The sequence below is a fragment of the Ostrinia nubilalis genome, chromosome 19 (genome assembly GCF_963855985.1).
Source record: "Ostrinia nubilalis chromosome 19, ilOstNubi1.1, whole genome shotgun sequence".
In the NCBI taxonomy this organism is placed as follows: Eukaryota; Metazoa; Arthropoda; class Insecta; order Lepidoptera; family Crambidae; genus Ostrinia; species Ostrinia nubilalis.
In genome coordinates, this window is record NC_087106.1 from 14,035,776 (window position 1) to 14,051,498 (window position 15,723).

The window sequence follows — 15,723 nt, forward strand, 5'->3', positions numbered from 1 at the left end:
CGAATAAAGATATTTTGACTTTTGACTTTGACTTGCAGCATAGAATTGTGGTCAGGTGTCTATATAAATTTCTTTAGTGTTTTTAACTTGATAGTTTAAGCAAAATTAGTTAATTCTGTGGATAACCTTTTTGGCCTAATTAGTTTAAGAAAAATATTTGATTTAAGTCTATTATATGTGTCGGCTGTTCTTATTCCAAATAAATAAATAAATAGACTATGACTATGACTATGACCATGACTATGACTTAGTATAACGAGGCTAGACACTCCTCCAGTTTATCAGGCTAGATGCGCTTTTGAATATGACTAAATATAACGAGGCTAGACGCGCCTCCAGTTTATTAGGGACTATGACTATGACTTAGTATGACGAGGCTAAACGTGCCTCCAGTTTACCAGGCTAGATGCGCCTTAAGGGCCCCATTGTTTAGGATGTCTCTAGAATAAAAAGCCTTCTATTGCTGACATAACAAGGAAGCCGCCCAGTTGTCACATGAGTTGTGTGTGTAGGTCGCACTGAATAAAATACAAATATAAATACAAAATCTTTATTTGTGATGCATAAGCATAATAGAAACGTGTCACAATGGTATTTTACTACACTTTGCTCAGGGAGCATAATATTAATTGTCAAACAAAAGATTTTTTAGAATTAGTTTTTGAGATTTAGATTTTTGGGAAAGAAATGAATCAAACTTTTGCTTAATATAACATGAACATAGCTTCCATATGATGTTGAGTTGATGCTGGTCAGACACAGTTTATTTCGTCGAGTACTTTATTTCACAGTTGAGTACAACGACGACTGAAGATGGAGCTCGTATACCGCCAGGGACACCCGTCAGCTGACGATGAAATAAGCGTGCTAAGCGGACGAAGTTGTCGTCGTCTTAAGAAGGCGCCACCACGATCGTCTTCTATGGGGCCAAGGTTGAAGAAAAATACGCGAAGGAGCTCATCTTCTTCCAGCTCTACTGAAAGAGCAGTGCCACATGTGGTTCGTAAAATTTCTGATACTCTAGTGAAGAAAAGTATTTTTTTCATTGGTAGTTTTTTTATTGCGTACAAATTATTGAATATTACGCATACCTACAATAAAATGGGAATATTAGCTTATGTAGTAAATCTTTAATATCTTAAATTAATCTTTAATTTTCTTTAATGATTAAAGGTAATAATAAATTATTCGATTATAACGTATAAAGGAACGTTAAAGTAAATGTGCTAAAAAAATATATTTTTTAAAAACATTTTTACACAAGTAAAGTGAATTAATTAAGTAATGATTCATTTATTTTAAAATTGTCATCGGTTCGGACTTTCGGTAGGTTCTTTTTCCAAGTACAATATGTTGTCTATCTATAATTCCACTTCAAAAATATATTTCGAATTATTCTGACCTCTGATTACATTAGTCTGACCTAGATAGGTAGTTTCTAGGTTTAATTCACCTTTTTTTTCTAATTTAGTTTTCTCAAAGAACTACATCAGTTAGCGACCTCAAATAAACACAATATTATATTACTGTAAGAAGTCGTATAAAAACGTCATGCAATTTGTAACTATAAAAAGAACTTAGTACCTGTACCAAGGTTTCATAGATAGGATAATATGTTAGGTTAGGGTCACTTTAATTCATTTTTTGGTAGAGCAAAAGATATAGGGGAAACGTCAAGGTTCCATAAGAGCAGAAGTTTAAAGTTTTTCTTGTAGTAGTCTTTGATTTTTTTATGACAATTTTGTGAGCGCTATTATAATAGCTAATGCAAATAAGATAATTTTGTCTTTAACTTAGACATTGCAAAAGTTAATTGGCTTAGATAAGAACTACGGACGTCTGTTAGAGGAAATTTTGAATCCTACTACTTGAAAGGATGAACAGTTTACGTAATTATTTTAATGACAGAAAAAAGAAATATGAGACTGTTTTGGTAAATGAAAAATCCTTTTAAATGTTGTTAGTGAGTGCACTTGTTGACGCAAAACCGATGCTGAAACTAAGTATAGTTTGGCGGATCATTTCAATATCAATTCCAATTGTAAAAGTTGTGGTCAATCATCAGTCATACCTCTGTGTATAGATCTAATATAAACAAAAATGTTGATGAGATTGACGCTATAGAAGTGTTAGTGGTTGATGATGCATAGCAGACTTCACTGACAATGGACGATTTGACACCATTCCCCATTGATTCGATATTACAATTTATTAAAGACATTCTGATCTTGAAAACTTAATCTGAAATGACCTGTAAATTACCGTTTTTGGTCGCATTGTAATTAAGAAAAGTAGTTTGATTAAATTCACAAAATAGTGACGTCACTTGCTTGTCGTGCCATACAAAATCTATGGGAGTTTGATTTAACAGTTTTTAAAAGTACGTCAATTGACTGGTGGTGTCAACACGTCTATTGGTCAAAACTTCACGCAACTGCAATTTCTCACGGTTTTGAATACTGACATTCTATAAAATTCCTGGTCAGAATATTTTCGAGAGCCACGAAGATGACGGACACGGGTGAATACCAGTTAACATAAATTTCTAGTTTTACAGAGGATAGTTTCTGGCGTTTAGAGTTGCCTTTCGATTTAAATTTTTAAAATAACTTGACACCTGGCGAGCTTAAGGCCGTGGGTTCGATTCCCGCCTTAGGTGGTTCTATATTATCAAGTGATAAAAAAGTATATACAGGGGATGTTTAGATAAACTAATATTTTACAACGCGAATAGCTTTCCGCCGAGGGTTCGCCCGCGTGGAATTTTGTTTGTCACAGTTGTTTGTTTTGTATGTCCTTCCCCGGGACTCAATCTCTATGCCAAATTTCATCAAAATCGGTTTAGTTGTTTAAGAGTGAAAGCAAGTATACAGAGTTACTTTCGCATTTATAATATGTATTAATATATAAATTAAACTGGGGCCAAGTACCGGGTGTTTAAAAGAGCCTATTTAATTCACAACGGCAAAGGTGAAATCGTTTTTAGTAATTTGTCGCCTAGTCCAATAACACTTAAAGCAAATGTTTTAATAGCTACGTCAATGCTTTTTAGAGCATGTCCAATATGTCATGTAAATCGAATTTTAAAAGACCCCTCAGCTATGGATACTCTCGATAGAGCTGATATTATGACTAAGCCCGGACTTAGTTCTGATTAGTTAGATAAGCTTTATACTCTTTTGTGAAATTATCGCGATTGTATTGCTATAAATCTGACTGAGATTGGACGTAGGTACACGTGCAGTCTTTGATGTCAGGATGAAAAATAATGTGCAAATACCACCATTACCACTTATCTCATTACAAAAGGGAAAAGGGTTCAGAAATCCATAGATGACTAACTTGATCCATAGCTGTTTATCAATATTATTCAGGACTCTAAATCATATACAAATACAAATACAAATTTTTTATTTATGCAAACACACCGTTTACTTAAGTTTACCGTATATTTAAGTCAGGTCTTGATGATAAAGAGAAAAGTCTACAAAGATCTGTAGCAGTCACTTATTTTAGTCGACCCACAGACAGACGACCCCTGAGGAAAGACATCTTCAATTAAAGACAACTTCCATGAGTTAGAGACACTAGCTGTGGTGTGTGTGCTAAAAAAAGGTGTATATCTTTTAGGACTTTAAAGTTTCCACTGGATATGCTGCCTTAAGAACCACGTTAAAAAAAAAAGAGAAGAAATTTAGTTCCGCGAATAGTCCAAATACCAAAATTTAGTCATAGAATCTGACGACAACCCATCCAAACATCATAATCTCTTCAAATAACAGATACAGTAAGGTTGATGCCAAATTATTTTTAGTGGTCCCACGTACAGCTAGATGGCAAATATGTTGCGCTAATCGTGATGAAATCTAGCATCACAGACATTCAGAAACACATAATATAAGAACATTGTAATTGTACCTATTGGTTTAAAAAAACTTGGAATATTTGTAGAGGAGAAAATTATGTTAAGGCCTTAGAAATACATAATTCTGATGAAAGTACCTTTAGTGTTAATCATAAATCGTGACCATAATAATTCATTATTTACCAGATTACGGGGTCAAATGGATATAATTGGATATAATATTAACGTTTTGACATGTTCTTATAAACTTACTATCTTTCACATAGCAATCATGGCAAGATACACTGTGATTAAATTGATTATGTACTAACAGCTAATGGACGTGTATTTATGTGAAATAAAAATTTGGATTTAAAAAGAGAAGTTTCCAATATATTCGATATGAGAAGTTTTGAGAACATTATAAAGTAAAACGATTAATATCTGAATTTCATGCAAATATCCGTTATTATTGGTTATAAAATAAGTCATTACGAATAATATAGATTAGGTGAAAATGTATAGTGTGTATAAGTACCTACAAGATTTTTATCCCTTTCTTAACATTTGTTACTGGTTTAATATGGAGAATATAGTTTCTAAAATGCATTATTAATGTTAAAACACTTGTTAACAAGTTGTCATAGAATTGTTTATCATACTACTAATATATGCTCCATATTGTTTTGAAAAGTAATATTAATGATTTTAGAATAAATCCTTATTGGACGTGAATGCCGGGAGGCATCACGGTGTCGGATGGCCGAATGTAATGATTTTAGAATTTATATTGTATTTTATACGATTATTGGTTACTTTTAAATAGTTATTGCAACAATTTTAGTATTTGTATTGTATTTTAGAAGAACCCAAAAACCCATTATTAAATTAAAATACTTTATTTGATTACATCATAGGCATTTTGCAGACATTGGAATGATTTTAGAATTTATTGTGTATTACATCCAATTATTTCATATTTATTATTTAATTTAATTATTTTAGATTTTTATTGTATACATTTTAGTATTTTAAAAATTAAAAAACAGCTAATTATGAAATAAGTATTGCATTTGACTACTTCCGGGGCATGCCGTCGATAAGTCGTTTCGAACCGGTCGACTTTCACTAATGGAAGGGGAAGTTACCTTATCGCTGGCATGCCGCTGGACAGTCAGTTCGATTTGAGCGTTCAAAGCAAGAGGTACTATTAAGATGATGTCATAATGTCGGAATTGTGTAAATCAGTGGTGCTGAAATACAAGTTAGAACAACCTACAAGAGTGTTTCATTTCAGTAGTAACTTAGAATTAAGACTTTTAGTTTAATTATTTTTCTATGTAAATAATAAATTGTACATACTTAGAATTAAGAATTTTATTATTTTAAGTTTCCGTACTATATTTAATAGTGAAACATTTTATTTTATGTAAAATAAAATAAAAGGTTACAACTAATGGAGTAAACTCTTTATGAAAACTGTCTGTTTGCGTAGTAACTCTTCTCCGTACCTTCTCTAGACACTTCCACGGCTGTCTGGAGCTCTTAAGGTGACTCTGCAATCATCGATCCATAGAACTTTACTCCATTAGCCTTGCGTCCAATTTGCATATTCTCTAGAAAACGTAAGTCGCACTTCGCGAAGGTATCGGAGAAGTTCTGGTCCTCGAGCTGGTCTTCGAGTATGCCGGTTATGATCCTCCATCCTTCTTCTTATTGTGTGCTCACTGATATTCACTGGGCTTGCTGTTTGTAAACGCTGGCGTATCTCAAACGTAATGAGAACCCGATTTCTTGATATTGCAAGATTACTTGTTGTGCTTCCCCAGTCTCGGGTGAGTGTTGAAATTAATTTTAATACCTATCCCACCTAGTTTTAGTGCTTAACTAGTTGCCTAGTAGGTAAGTGCTTACGTAGATATAAGATTTTAGTGCTCGCATGAGTAGTGCGTATTTAATTATTTTTATTACTCCTAATTAATTGGTAAACGTATGTATTGAAACGTTCTATGCAGAATCCTCTTTTATTTTACGCACATAGGCATAAGTCAAAATGGTTCCTGACATGACCTTTGACCTTCGATGGTCATCGAATTGTGCATGTCACCTTAGAAACTTTATTTAAATGTAAAATATATTGTTAACTATTACCATAGATTACTTTAATTAGTTAAGCTGATTATTAAATAACTTTACCTACTTAAAAATAGGAATATTACACAAACAAATGTGAAATATTTACTCAGTAGTTCAGTACCTACTTAGTAAATTCTTATAGTCTCAGTATTAGTGGATCGTTCGTTTCAGCCAAATGACGTCCACTGCTGGACAAAGGCCTCCCCCAAGGTTTTCCACAATGAACGGTCCTGCGCTGCCCGCATCCAGGCTCTTCCCGCGACCTTTACCAGATCGTCGGTCCACCTAGTAGGAGGCCTGCCCACACTACGTCTTCTAGCCCGTGGTCGCCAGGTTTAGTGTATAAAATGAATTATTTATTTTTAAAGTTGATTTTGTTTGGCTGCCGCATCATGAATTACTATTTCTTGCACAAATCTTTCCTCTGCTTCGCTTTAAAGCTGATGTCGCAGCTAAACAATAAAATCGGACATTCAATAAAACGACCGATGACGTGGATTACAGGGCTCCTTCCTCCGTCAAGAGAACCGCTGCTGTGCGACCATCATCTGTCGCCTGCCCCGTGACGCCGAACCTGACGTGGCAAGCGTTGCTTGTCGCTGCTGCCACTACGAGCGAACCAAGGACAGTGCGGTTGGATTTTTTAGTAGGGAATTTAGTGCAATGATTTGTATGGAGACCCCTCCACTTTGGTATAGAAGGCTCATTTTTGCAACAGTGGTTCTTTGGGTGCTCCTGAGTGGATTTCCGTCGGTAGACATCGGGAGCCCCCCCTGTGGTAGCAGGGGGAGGGGGGGCAAGTTTCCTTCCGCCGCGCTTCGCTTTAAGGCCCATATCTTCAAAACTATGGGTATTAGGGCAAGTGTGGTATCATTTTCAGATAATTAAAGGATGGCGAATTCATTTCTAGAACAAACTTTTTGCCTTTTCATACAAAAAAATAGAAATATTGAACAAAATTCACAAAAACCAAAAAGTATTTTTTTAAATAAACGTCGTTTACTTTTAAACCACTAGAGATAATGTAATAAAAAAAATATGACCTGAAAGCTACATTTATCAGGATTATAAAAATATAACATTGTATGGTACTTTTTTCGCAAAAAGTAGGTGAAAAAATTTTTTTCTTCAGGACACAGCGGGCGAATTTTATTGCGCATCGGAAAAAAATATTTATTTTATCCATGAATTTATACTATTTGGTTCATAAAAAAGCAAGGATTATTATTTTAGAATTTATTTAGAGTTGCTGGCACATCAATCTACCATGATTTGTATTTTTCGTCAATTGATTTTGAACTCTATGTGTGAGACATAAGGTTGAAAATACCTTTAATACATTTTAATATCAAAAATATCATGAGAAGAAAGCACTAAATAAAGAACTTTAATTTGTCTAAACGTCTTAATGATTATTATTATTTTAATTAACACTTTTATTTCTACATACTTTTGTACCAGTGATTTAATGGAAAGGTAAGTGTTAAGAAAATAAGGTTTCACAATCATAGTACGGGAGATATTTTTAGCACAAAGGTTACGGCTGTGACCGTTTTAATTGTTTTTTTTCAGACAGCACCACACCAGCTTCTGCACTACTTCTTGCACTTACATCTCACCATTTCCAGGCAAGCCTCGGCAGCTACGGGCAAACCGGTCCATGTAGGCTCCATGTTGCTATCGACTCTGGTCTACCCCCAACCAGTCGGGTAAAGGGAAGACTGAGTCGGTTGCTTGCACCTGATCCTATACGCGAATCCCTTGATATACTGCCAGTAGCCAATGCTGATACAAAGCTGCTGCTGCTGTCTGGGTTATCTTATGTAGGGCCTAAGCTAAGCTAGGTCTAAGCGTAGTCCACAGCGACCCATTAGAATCTTTATGCTCCCTCTTTTTATTCCCTATCATCCAAAAAAATCCTATCCATTAGGTGAATTAAGCGTCTGAGTGAAAGCCATCTAAGTAAAATTATCATCTAAGTCTTCTGATGCCGGATATGCTGACCCAAGCAGACCCATCCTTACAGTATTGATTCATGGACCCCACATGTATTCCACATGCTCGAGAGCTGTCTTCTGTTGTTAGGCCCATTTTGTGGGACATGTGGTTCGTTCCATAATGCCCAGTTTGCGTCCAGTTTGCGTACCAGTAATTGCTTGGGCTTACCTTTTATTTCCGCTTAATGAGTTTTCTCCATGACCCTGTTTTTCCCTTTAGGAATGATTTGGAGAGGCTTATCTTTATCGTTGGAGCTTTCCCATTCATCACTGTGCTTCTTGGATATGGCCATATAGCCATGAGGTATGCTGTTAGATAAAGGTAAGTATCAGTTCTGACCCAATAGGTATCGCCTCTGACCCTAGTTTCGCTAGACTGTCGGCTCTCTCATTGCATTTAATTTTGATCCGTGTATGTCCAGGTATCCCACATCAGGGACACTTTTTCATGCCTTCCGAGCTTGTTCATCTTTAAGATTGCATCTAGAATAATTCTAGACTCAAGCTTCACTGAGGCGATGGCTTTTTGTTTGAGTGCTGCCTGGCTGTGGATCAGGATGTAAATATTGCGTTTTTTACACCCCTGTTCTTTAGTGCACACATAAATAGCGTCGAATTCAGCTTGAAACACTGTAGCAAACCTCCTTAAGCGTTCACTATCTTCGAAGTGTTTACAGTAGACGCCCGTTCCAGTTCCCAAGGCCATCTTTGCAGTGGCGGCGTAAGTCCTAAGGCATGGCACCCCCTGGTAACCCCCACGATTTTGGGGTTACCTACCGATTCCAAGATTGAAAGAGAATGACATAGACCGCAGACTTGCTATGCAGATGCGACAGTGAGTACTAATCTGTGCGACATGTGTCACCCCCTGATGCTTGGCACCCGGGGCGGACCGCCCCTATCGCCTCCCCCTTACGCCGCTACTGCATCTTTGAGCTGTCAGTAAACCAGATTAGGCTGTTCTGTTGGGATTTTGGTCCTCTTTTCTAGTCGTCCCTTGTTCAAGATCTATCCACTTACTTATTAGATCAATCCAAGGGGTTCGCGTATAGGATTAGTTAGTTACTCAGTCTTCCCTTTACCCGACTGGTTGGGGGTGGACCAGAGTCGATAGCAACATGGAGCCTACATGGACCCGTTTGCCCGTAGCTGCCGAGGCTTGCCTGGAAATGGTGAGATGTAAGTGCAAGAAGTAGTGCAGAAGCTGGTGTGGTGCTGTCTGAAAAAAACAACTAAAACGGTCACAGCCGTAATCTTTGTGCTAAAAATATCTCCCGTACAATGATTGTGAAACCTTATTTTCCTCACACTTACCTTTCCGTTAAATCACTGGTACAAAAGTATGGAGAAATAAAAGTTTTAATTAAAATAATAATAATCATTAAGACTTTTAGACAAATTAAAGTTCTTTATTTAGTGCTTTCTTCTTATGATATTTTCGGTATTAACATGTATTTAAGGTATTTTCAACCTTATGTCTCACACATAGAGTTCAAAATCAATTGACGAAAAAATACAAATCATGGTAGATTGATGTGCTAGCAACTCTAAATAAATTCTAAAATAATAATCCTTGCTTTTTTATGAACCAAATAGTATGAATTCATGGATAAAATAAATATTTTTTTCCGATGCGCAATAAAATTCGCCCGCTGTGTCCTGAAGAAAAAAATTTTTTCACCTACTTTTTGCAAAAAAAGTACCATACAATGTTATATTTTTATAATCCTGATAAATGTAGCTTTCAGGTCATATTTTTTTTATTATATTATCTCTAGTGGTTTAAAAGTAAACGACGTTTATTTAAAAAAATACTTTTTGGTTTTTGTGAATTTTGTTCAATATTTCTATTTTTTTGTATGAAAAGGCAAAAAGTTTGTTCTAGAAATGAATTCGCCATCCTTTAATTATCTGAAAATGATACCACACTTGCCCTAATACCCATAGTTTTGAAGATATGGGCCTTAACCTTTAACTACTGACGTGGGGGCCTCTCAGGCCTTGCAAAAGTCAAATTGTTGAATTTCTCCTCTCCCACGTGCACGACACACCCGAATCTTTTAGTACCTTCGAGTTTCATTGCGCCGAGGCTGTCAACAACGGTGCACGTGATTGCACCCGCAATTTCAGTAGGTAAATTAATTTTAAAGTTTCTTGTGGGCCTCTCAGGCCCCCACCTCAGTATTGGCGTAACTTTTTTTGTCTATAGTTTTCATTTAGTTGTCGTTTTTTCTTGAAATAATTTGAAAAAATCTATAATATGAAGCCCACAGTATGTCGTCCGAGAGAAAGCGGTATCTCGAAAGTAAAAATAACCAGCATTTAACGAAAAATAGAAGAACAGTAGTTTTTGGCACGTATGCTAGGAAATGATAAGCCTGTACCTGTCTATCAAGATTTCAACGATGAAACCAAGTGCCATACATGTATTTTGAAGATTTAAATGAAATCTACATTTTAAAAACATGTATAGCTTCCTTCACTGAGCAAAGCAAGTTTATCCAGACTGTGTTTAATTCGCACTATTTGATGTGTGTAATTTTTTTCCCCCTATTTCATATTAGGATTACTGATATATCATTAGCTAAAAAGACTATTGAAAATTATGATTCCAAGTTGATTTGTTGAATTTATGAATATTTTTCATGATAACTTTGTGAATCATGACTTCATAAGATTTTTGCCAAAAATGCTACATGTTTTCTGAATATTGAAATAATATGTACTTATTAACAAATAATTTACATAAAAATCGTTTTATTGTATTTAAATATAACCACTATTAATAATTATTAAACATAAAACCCTAAAAAGATTATATATTTTTAAATATAAGCACACAAATGTACGGGCCTCTCAGGCCCCCACGTCAGTATTTACGTGAAATTAAATCCACCTCAGTAGCTAAAGGTTAAAGCGAAGCGCGGCGGAAGGAAACTTGCCCCCCCTCCCCCTGCTACCACAGGGGGGGCTCCCGATGTCTACCGACGGAAATCCACTCAGGAGCACCCAAAGAACCACTGTTGCAAAAATGAGCCTTCTATACCAAAGTGGAGGGGTTCTTGCACTAAATTCCCTACTATTTAGAGACTCTAGCGGTGCGTCGGTTGAGACTAATTTTAGGAACTCACTCCCTGAGAATTAAATTAATTAATAAATAGATTTAGCAACTTCTTTTGTTTCTTTTTTTCTCTCTTAAATAGATTTTGTTACCGTCATATCTAGAAGGCTGGTACACAACGAGAATAGGTTGTAGCTATTTTTTTTCTACAACACAATCAATATCACTTTGTAAAAGTATATCGGTTTGAAGACAACAATAACTAACAGTTTTATGTTACATATATTTAATTTACTTACAACTCGATATACATGTGGAGTATGGACGTGGTAACTTACCTGTAACAAAAAATATTAATTAATTAATACATGCATTAAACTTTAACAGCACCTTTCTTGATAATGTAAGATAATTAAGCATATTATTGATACAGTTTCATAGTCTAACTGTAATACCTAACCAATATACGTACCTAATTAAATAATTTGTAAACAAACACTTCAATGACATTAAGAACATAATCCGGTGATAGTTTATGATCATTGATCCACAAATTATAGTATGTGAAAAACTGGTTCCTCTCTTCAAAACAGAGTAATGCTTCAACAAGTAGTGGCAGGACAGTCGAAATATCCTTTGATTCTACGAGTGCGGTCGCTACAGCGATTCCCTTTGACGGATGTGCCGCTGATGTACGTCGAATATGGACAGTATACGCAATATCTATCGTATCGTATATGATAGTGTGTTGAATCGAAACCTACATCATTCACTGAAGTGCCATCCCCACTCATCCATCTACAGTAAATGAAATTTTTAAAATAATTCCACCAGCCATTGATGTGATGCACAATGTATTTTAGTTTACGCCGTTGTTTTTCAAAATGGTTCTTCATTGGCTCAATTTAAATGTAGAATGAGACGTGCCAACAAGGGCCGTTCAACGTAAGACTGAAATATCCTGCTTCTTTGTCTGCTGTGCCCTTTCTCGTTTCATTTGAGGGCCGGCCCTCCTCATCATAAGGCGCCAAGAAAACTGTTTTGGGTTGTATGGTCGTTGATTTTCCCCGTATTTATTTTGGTTTATATCAATATTTTTCTAGAACGGTCCATATATGGACCCAAATCAAATATTTATTATGTTAGGCCACGTCTCCATCAAAGTTGTCTGACCTAGATATGCAATTAACCCACACACACACATGAAAAACCATACAGGTCTCGCATTAATAATGAAATATTCATGCGGAAACAATCTGCCCGTGTCCGAATGGGCCGGACACCCTGTATAAGAACTTGAAAACTCTTATTATCGACCTTGCGGTAAGGAGATAAGGTAGAGCAAGAGTGCACAGATAAGTTTGCGGGTGGAAATAAGGGCGGCCCATACGAACGCGGGGCCCATAACAATACGAATAATCCGGACGGCCCGGTTCTGTCCAGCGGCCGGATTATAGCTGCGTTACACAACTGGGGTTTGCTAATTTTCGCGTGTGAAAAGGCTTTGTGTTTTGGCAGATGATTTGAAGCTATAATAAATGAGCATAAGTGCCGATAGCCGCCGACGGTCATAGATTATGGGGGCCCGGGTCGGTTGGAGCCGTAAGCACCGAACCGCATCACATAGGCGATTTCTGATTGCCAACTGGTCATGAAAGAGATTAGAATCATTTCCAGTTGCCTGCATAATGGCCAAGACCGGAATTTCTCTGGTTTTCAATCGATTTCTGGTTATGATACTGTACTTTACAATTATCTTTTTGAAACAGATATAATTTTCATTCCGTACCTATACGCTTCTGTTAGAATATCATGAGATTTGTTTGCTTACATATGTAGTACTCTATGTAGCAATTGCATCAAAGTTGAGTCTTAAACGTATTGCTTTTGCCTCCACGAGAATGTGATCTTTGTTCAGACAGTTAACTCGCGGCCGCTTTGTAAAAGCAATATAGCTGATATTGGCGAACCTTTACAGTTATTTGCGCAATTTAATAAAGTCCCGTTTAGTGCAATAAAGCTAATCCAGCCCCCGCGGGAGCCGGAATGTTTATTCCAGATAATTGGACTTGGAAACGCGAACTATCCCGGATGTTTTCCCGGATTTTCTTGTCGCTGCAAAGTATCGAGCCTTAACAATGTGGTTTGGAATGGGGAAATAAATAGCAATACGAAATGAACATTACATTTCTCAATGTTCATTGAGTATGATTTGAACAGCAACGGGACTATTCTCAACTTTCCTTCCCACCGATTCAACTCCTGTGTAGCCAGGATCTACAGCTTGACCGCCAATAAAAACCCAACCAGTGAAGGTCAAGTTTGAACTGCAGCGAAAACGTAAAAAAATATCTATCATTTTCCGAAGAAAGCGAGCTACAGGTTGCAGCACCATTGCATCGCCAAAATTGATGCCCTACCCTCTTGGTCACTAAAGACCTGTCAGTCAAAGACTAACCGTTCAAAAGACTCCACGGCTAAAGAAACAATATCAAATACCTAGCGGGTATCAAACGCAAAGGCCCTCGGCTGGAGGGCCCTCCGGTTTAGGGCCAATTAGAGGCCCTCGCCGGGCCCGCTTAAGTCTTCACTATCGCAGAGCCGAGGGCCCTCCACGAGGCCTAGCCTCCGAGACGAAATCGTTTAAGACAAGACCTGTGAGTGTAACATTTGTTAATCAGCGGGATTAAAACATAATATTTGGAGGGTATGTCCATTTGTCCGAGTAGCCTGAAGTGTCCGTTGATTGCCTTTACGGTGGCGGGGCACTATGGACCTGGTGATTAATTCGATTCTAGGAATGCTTCGTTAACCGGCGAGAAATATTGGCGTAATAATGAATATCTTCACACATTTCGACAGCAAGTAAATTCATCAAATCATAATAAACTCAGTCATTAAATTATAAAATTTTAAAATAAACAGCGGCATCGATGCTTTTCTCGTAGCATATGTAATGAAATTAAAACATATTCGCGGAAATGTTTGTCACATTTGTTTACCATTAAAAAGAGGTCGTCATATTATGCTGAAAATGAAACGGTTAATTAATCTGAGGCATGTGTGCAGGGACGTGTGTCTGTATGTTGCCACTTTCAGGATTTTTTAACAGCATTTTTCACGGGCCGAAAATAGGATTCTATGTTGTCAAAGGTCCGAGTATAAAAGAATATTATTTGTTTGCGCACGTTTATCAAAAACCTCGTCTCACCCGCTAATGGGTCCTCAGCGTGTATCCGGCGCTCGCGAGGGCATACTTCAGGGCCAATTAAAGCGATTAGTGTTGCCATAAGCTGCCCAGTTGTCGATAAAATTATCGATGGCCTCAAAGTATTGATAACAAATAGATAAAAATAAAGAGACTCTTTATCATATCATAGTCATCAGGTCATTCAGAATTCACTTTCATTTTCATGTATGCTTATAAGAGACCTAATACAAGTAGACCTTCGTCGTCGTCGTTTCAGCCAAATGGTGTCCAATGGACAAAGGCCTTCCCCAAGGACTTCCGCAACGATCCAGGCATCCCCCGCGACTCACGCCAGATCGTCGGTCCACCTAGCGGGGAGTGGAGCGGGTGTGGAGCCTGTCCACACTACGTCTTCCGGCCCATGGTCGCCACTCGAGAACTTTATAAATTAAAATGCGTGACAAAAATCATCGATAAGCAGACAACACTATAGCGGTGCTCTCAGGCAAGTGGAGACGTCTCCAGCGCTCAGTCCCATCGCCTGTAGTGCCAATAATGGCCGAGGGCCTTCGGGCTAGTGCCGTAATTTGGGACCATGCTCCCATTCACGGTCACCCGTGCAGTAGTAATGGAAATTCGAAGGTTGTGTCGCAGCAAATTGGCAATACATGTCATAAGAGCGGAAGGTTTTCATTATATCGCCACACAAAATAAGACTGACATGATAAATAGGCATATACGAGTACTAACTTAGATCATTGATCACTGAGTTTCTTGCGCTGCTTCTTCTCAGCACTGGCCCATTTATTGTCCCGAAGCAGTGGTAGGGTTAATATTGGGACGTGTAAAAGTGCTTTCTAAAAGCCTATTTGCAAAAATAAATGAATTTTATGAATTCATTGAAGTCGAATTTTACGCCCGTATTCACTAATATTACTATGAGGTCTCCCAGTGCTCGTGGACGCACAGGGTGACACAAGAACCAATCACAGAGCTCCATTTAATACTGTTCACTTAACCAAGCATCGTTTGTGAATACGGGCGTTAGTCTTACTTGTAAGAGCGACCGGAATTTGAACAAAACAACAGACAGAAAAACTGGAAATAAAATTTGCTCTCTGCATCAGTTCCACAAAATAGAAACTATTGAAAATTGACTTAGTTAATGCAGTATTTCACGCTGGTTTTGTGTTAGCTTTACTAACGTACTTTTAGCGTTTTTAAAGTTTTAAGTTACACGTTTTCTAATTAATCCTTGCAAGAGCCTCAAAGGAGCCAAGACTTTCTGTCTCAAAGTTGGAGCCTGTTTATGAATAAACCAACAAATGGCTCGATGAATATTTTACGAGCTAATATTGAGAGTATCTGATAATATTCAATGAAGTATCAACAATATTATCCTTACTCCACAATTTTTTGCAAAAAAATATGTGAGACATGATGTGTAAACACAATACAGAAAATTAAATGAAATAATAATCAACCACAACCACAC

At 37.1% G+C, this 15,723-nt stretch overlaps 1 protein-coding gene across 1 annotated transcript in view; it reads right to left on the bottom strand.

Moving 5' to 3' along the window:
- The window catches only part of LOC135080989 (neurobeachin-like), a 737,070-nt gene that overhangs the window by 500,166 nt on the left and 221,181 nt on the right, over positions 1-15,723 (bottom strand). The gene's annotated exons all lie outside the window — the stretch shown is intronic.